Here is a 6195-nt window from a genome sequence, read left to right as displayed (position 1 = left end):
GGTGGGTGCAGGGCCCCGTGGCACCCAGCAGCCACCCAGGAGGATGAGCCCATGCCTGGGGCAACAGCCTGCAGGCACTGCTCATCAGGTGTTAACGAAGCTGCCTGGGAGAAGGGGGTGAATTAAGGCTGACCCTGCTCAGCATCCTTTCTGAGTGACTGTGGAGGATGTGTGGGTGCCAAAATCCTTTTTGCCTGCTGCCTCCCAGCCTGGTGACAGGTCCCCTGAGGAGGCACAGTCCTCTGCCTGGGACAGCTGCCACCGCCAGCACTTCATCCCTATGCAACTTTAGGGGTGCAGCTCTGCTTTACACCCTCCCCTGGGCCAGCCCTCTGCAGCACATCCCTGGCCAGGAGGACCCTTCTCCGTAGGGACACCCCGCAGAGCATTTGGGGTGCACGACCTTCCCCAGCCTGATGAACCCTCCTGCCGAGGGGTGCTAGTACCCCACACCAGTGCGGGGAGAGCCACCCACTCCCAGGGCTGTTGCAACCAGGTGCCAGGCAGTGCTGGGTGTGAGCCCCAGGACCAGTTTCTGTTGCCAGGAGAGGACGGGCAGCAGGGTTTGCCGAAACCGCTGGGAGCAGGCAGGTGCAGGGGTGCCAGGGTGCTGCAGCCGGCTCGGGGCTGGGCCAGCCCAGCCTCTCCCAGTCTCACCGGTCGGGATTGTCAAAGGCAGTGTCACCCCGCTCCAGGGCAGGACAGTGCCCAGGGGCCACAGGGATGGCGAGGCCACCCTGATCCTGCGATCCTGCCCTGGTGCCAGCTGTCCAGCTCTGCCAAGGCGCCTGGTGCCCTGGAGCATCAGTTCCACCTCCCTCCCTGCAGCTGCCAGGAGCCCGCAGGGACGCCCCATGGACGTGTCCCCCCTTGCCCAACAACCCTGGGGGGGGTCACAGCATCCCCCAAGCCAGGCTCATAGCGTGAATCACAGAGACGTGCTGGGGAGCGACACGCTGCCTTGCCCTTTCCTCTGAGAGTTTCCGTGCTGGCGGAAACGGAGCATTATCTCCCTCGCCCATCAGAGGCAGCTGCCCGTGGGTGCGCTCCATCTGCATATTTATACAGATGCAAACATTACACCCCGGAAATTCCCAGCCTTTACATCACAGGCCAAAGCCTGCAGTGTAGGCTTGACCTTTTTCTCCCTCTCAATGGGTCCTGGGGAGCCTGCACCAGGGTGGATCCTACCCTGGGACATCCCGGCCAGGATCTTGGCCACAGGTGATGCTCCCCTGTGGGCAGCAGGAGCCTCTTTGGCATCAGGACCATTGTGATGGTACAGAGCTGCAGAGGGGCATGGCTCTGAGCTTTCACAAGGCTGGGACTCCTGCACGGGTGTCCAGGGCTGCAGCATTGTGCCACACAGGAGGCAGAGGGGACACCTAGGTGTCCTCCCTGGGGAGCTGGGACCCCCCTCCCCTCTCCATCCCTTCATGAGACAGGAGAATAAGGACCAAGAGCAGCTGCCACCACCTCGGATGCAGCAAGTGTATCACGATCTTAAAATCCTGATGCCACCAGCACCGTCATACAATGCTCAGTACCTTTCTGAAAGCCATGGCTGGGGGACACAGGGTAGGAACCCACCGAGGAGGGCGTGTCCCCCTCCGTCCATCCCCCCACAATTTGGTGCAGATGCATCCGATCCCTCCTCAATGCCCTCTGTGTGTGCCACCACTTGGTGCCTCCAGCCTGGCACAGGTGGCACCAGCACCCCAAAGCCACCACACCAGCATGCTCAGCTGCACCGCCAGTGACAACGCAGCTCCTCTGCTCCATACCACACCAGGAGGATGAGGAAGAGCTGGAATTTAATTTATTCCACGTTGCATTTTCATGCCAAATGAGTCAGAGCACAGGCCTCGCTCAACCTTTGTTTTGCTTGGCTTCTAGTGCTGGCTTTTGCTTGGTGTTTGTTAAATATTTAACTCCCTTGATGGCACTTGGGCTCAAACCAGCAAGTGCAGCAGAAAAAAGCCACTTCCCTGCTGGGGCAGGAGCTTTCCCAGCCTTCAGCTCCACTTGGGAGCGATGCACTTGTTTTATTTATTTATCACAGCTTGATGAAGCCCCGAGCTTGGTCCTTTGAGCCACTGCATCCCACAAGACCCGTTTAAAACTACCGTGGTTCACAGGGGCTGCAGGATGGGGCAAGAACACCTGGAGCAGCCGGGCTGGCTGCTGATTTCAGAGCAAAAACAGCCTTAAAAGGAGCTGAGGGATGTTTTGCCCAGCACAGGACCAGTTAGGAACGAGCATGGCTGCATTCCTGTGCACGTGGGAGATGGCGAGAAGGAAGCAGCAGCACAGAGGTGTTTTGGTGCCCTGCTTTCCTGTGCTGCGCCGCTGCTTTCCTTCCCACCCTGACAGCCAGAAACCCCCCCAGACATGGGAGCAAGTGGTTCAGCTGGCCCTTCCAAGGAGGCTGTCAAAAAGTCCCACCCAGAAAATAAATGAGTTTTTGGCCAATCCACTATTGGTTTGTGTTCCACCAAGTCTCTCAGCTTTTGGAAGAAATTTCCACCTTTTTTTACCCCCTCCATCCAAAGCTAAATCCTAAAGTTCTTCATTGGGAAATGCTGCTGAAAAGCCCCCAGGGCTGAGTATCCCCATGCCCAGCTCCTCTGCTGCGATGGGTCCCTAAAACCCCTCCGTACCACAGGACATGCCAGGGCTGCAGTGCCTTTTGGGGTGCACGGAGGGGGGCATGCCATTGCCACGATGGTGGCTTGACCCACCAAGCCCTGATGCCTTCCCGAATTAGGATGGACTTGCGTGGGTGGGATGGCGGGATTTGGTGGGGTGGCCAAGCTCATCGTGAAGGTGTCATCAGGGAGCAAGACTCCAGCAGCTGATGCCCATCCTGCACCTCTTGGCAGTGGGGTTGACCTTGGCCAGCGGTGATGGGGACAGTGCAGGGTGGAGCAGGGCGAGTTCAGCAGGGTGTGGGATCTGTGCCGGCAAAGGGCTTGCCAGGAAAATGCAATCTCGTTGCATAAAACGTGTTCCTCTCCTGCTCCCCTCCCGCAGCAGTGGCTCAAGAGCTTCTTACCCAGATTAAGTCAATATTGCCACATCGCTGCCTCTGTCGAGGTGCTCACCCCCGTGGAATGAGCTCGATGGGTGTTTTAAGGGCTGGGGAGGAGTCATGGGAGGGTGACTGGGTGGGGGGGTCCTGGTGGGCTCCAGCCCTGAGCCAGCTTCTCAGGATCCCCGTGAGCAGCACCCAGTGCACCACTAGGTCTCGGCATCCCCCCCACAAGCTCCTGGCTGCTCTGCAGCTCCCTGGGCACAACAGGGCCAAAGCCCTCTCCCCAGCACAGGGACACCCTTACTTCTCAATGCTCAAGAAACTGCAGAGGAACTGGTGCCACCACCTCTGGGTACCAGCATGGGGATGCGCCAGCAGCAGCAGCGGGGGGGCATAGACCGCAGTGGGGATTGGCTTCATCAGCAAAGCTGCCAAAAGGCTCGTTTGCAAAATAAACACTGCAAAAGAAACCCCCTCCTCTCTCAGCTCTGAGCTGTGGCTCCGGCAGACCCCAGCTGGGCACGAAACCTCAGCACAGGGTGTGTGGTGCTTTGGGCAGGCACCAGAGCTCTTACGAGAGCTGCCAGAACCCCCAAACCACAGGCCCCCATGTCCCCAGAAGCACACTTTGTACAGTGCCTCTGATCCCAAGCCAACGTAAAGGCAAAATACCTGGGCAGTTTACATAAGACATAGTTTTCCACTACGACAGAGTTTCTCACCACCCAGCTTTTCACCCAGCAGCTGCAATTTTGCGTCTCTCAAGGGCATTCACACACAAAAATGAGCCACACCAGAGATGCGGGGAGATTAGGAGAATTCAGGCTGCAGAGCTGGTGCAGGAGAAGATGTAATGCAAAACCCCTCCGGTAGGCAAAGGCATTTCATCCCTAAACCCAGCCTCTGCTCACCTTCACAAAGGGTTTAAGAATGAGTACAGCTCATGGGGGGAAGCTGGAAGAGGAGCGACCGGTCCCCTGAGCACCTGGGAACGTGTTGTCACTAGATATTGGCGGGGGGGTATACAAAAGCACAAAATCCAGACAGTGTTTCTAGAGCAAATAAAGACACACAGAACTTCACACAGTAAAATAAAAGTAGGTGGGTTGGACTTCTTCTTCCTCACCTCCCCTTGTTTCAGGATCGGAGCCAGTGCATGCTGCCTGGGGCAGGGAGGATGGGGATGTGGGCGCTGCCTGGCCAGGCAGCACTGCTTCTGTGGCATGGGGATGCTTGCAGCCTCTGAATGAACCACAGCACCGGGCAAATCCTCCCCCCGCAAAATATAGGGAAAGCCTGGTCTGCTCCTTAGTCCGGACAGGAGCCCGGCAGGGATACATGGCTGTAGTGGGGAGTGTGCCAGCCCGGCCAGCCCGCAGGGATTAACTGGTACCAGGGGGATTGGATGAATGGTTCTTACCAAGGGGACTCTCATGAACTGAATCTATTTAGATGCAAGAATTGAAGCTGGACATCCTGAAGACAAAGCGGTAACCTCAGTTATGGTTAAAACAGAGTAGTCATGGCTGGTAACTGATAAAGCCCAGAAACTTGGCCCCAGCCAGTGTGGGGTCAGGCCAGAAGCCCTGATTCAGGCTGTTTCAGGGCTGGTGTAGGAGGGCTGCCGCTGTCAGGCTGCTCCAGCTTCACCCCATCATCCCCTGGCAGCAGACAGGGTATGAGTCTCATTGCACGTTTTCACTCCACAGGAAGCTTGATCCCAGCAGGACCCTGCCAGGACATGGCACCACCAGATCAGGCTATGGCACAGCCTTGTGCACCTGCAAGCATGTTAAGTACATCTCCACTTGTCAAAGGCTTGAAGATGTTAGGCTGGATAAGGCTATAAAAACACAAAGCATTGCTATTTTGCAGGGTGGCAGCCTGGCTCTGAGCAGGGTCAAGGCTCCGCAGGGCATTGGCTGCAGGTTTCAGCCTCACAGCCAAGCTGATTTCTGATGACTAATTTACCACGGAGAAGCAGCTGGCAAAGCTGGGGAGCACAGTCAGACCACCCTGGTGCTGCAGAGCCTCTGGCAGCCTCCCTGCTGCATGCCAATGCGCTCAGCCTCATTAGGAAGCTGCCTTTTGTCCCCCAAAAGCAGCCAGGAGGACAACCTGTGCCAAACTGGGATGGAGGAAACCCTCCTACAAATACAAATACACAGACACACACACACACTTGCCTTGTGCTGTTGCCGCTGGGACCCGCAGCCACCCAGCACCCCGGGCAGGCGAAGCTGGACCCACGCAGCAATGTCTCGCCAGCCCGAGGGCTCTGCGCTCTCCAAGGGCGCCTGGGATGAGCTACCCTGGAGCAGAGGCAATCTGACGTATGCAGGGGATCGGGATCAATAGGTCACCACATGCATTGACTTGCCCCCAGAATGAAAATCAGCAGAGGATTTGGGACTGGTAGGAAAGCTACAATCAGGCCTTTAATCCCACACGGGCACAAAATCCTGGGATAAAAAGGCCAGAGCTGGTCCTAATTGCTGACTGCTGTGTGCTTGTGGATGTGTGAGCAAAACCTCTTAGGCTGCAGTGGGCCTGGGGGAGGCATCTCATTGCCTTCTTGCTGACTGTGTGACCAAGCTCCCCGGGAGGAGGGGATTCCCCCCCCCCCTTTTTTGGGGGAGATCTGCCCCAGCACACACAGCTCTGGCACTGGCTTCCTGAGAGGGGTTGCAGGCCCCGGAGGGGGATGCACCTGGAAGGAGCTATGATGCTCGGCACACCGGGCCTCTTAAAGACAGAAAACACCCGGGAAGTGCTGGGGCAAGGCAGAGGGTGCAGAGGCGCTGGGGTGGGGGCAGAGGCAGAGGCAGCCAGCCCCCTTGGCTGCCCCTCCACGCCTGTGTCCATCGCACCTGGCCGCATTGGGGCTGGGGGAGCACCCCGGCTGCTCCCGGCTCTGCTGCTCCCCGCCTCCCTCTGACTCCAGGGGGATGTCACGGTTGACCCTACACGTTTGGGCGGTCCAGACCTTTCAGGCAGGGCTAGAACCGGGAGCGCTGGGCTCCGCCAAAACACTCCTGGAAGCCGGGAAGCGCCGAGGGCGGGCGGGGGAGGATGCTGCGGGGCGGGGGGGGGCCGGGCCGGGCCAGCCCAGCCGGGCAGAGGCAGGCAGGAGGCAGGCAAGAGGCGGTGCAGCCCCGTCC

Source organism: Pelecanus crispus, chromosome 11 (genome assembly GCF_030463565.1).
Source record: "Pelecanus crispus isolate bPelCri1 chromosome 11, bPelCri1.pri, whole genome shotgun sequence".
NCBI classification, from domain to species: Eukaryota; Metazoa; Chordata; class Aves; order Pelecaniformes; family Pelecanidae; genus Pelecanus; species Pelecanus crispus.
This window is presented reverse-complemented; position numbering follows the sequence as displayed.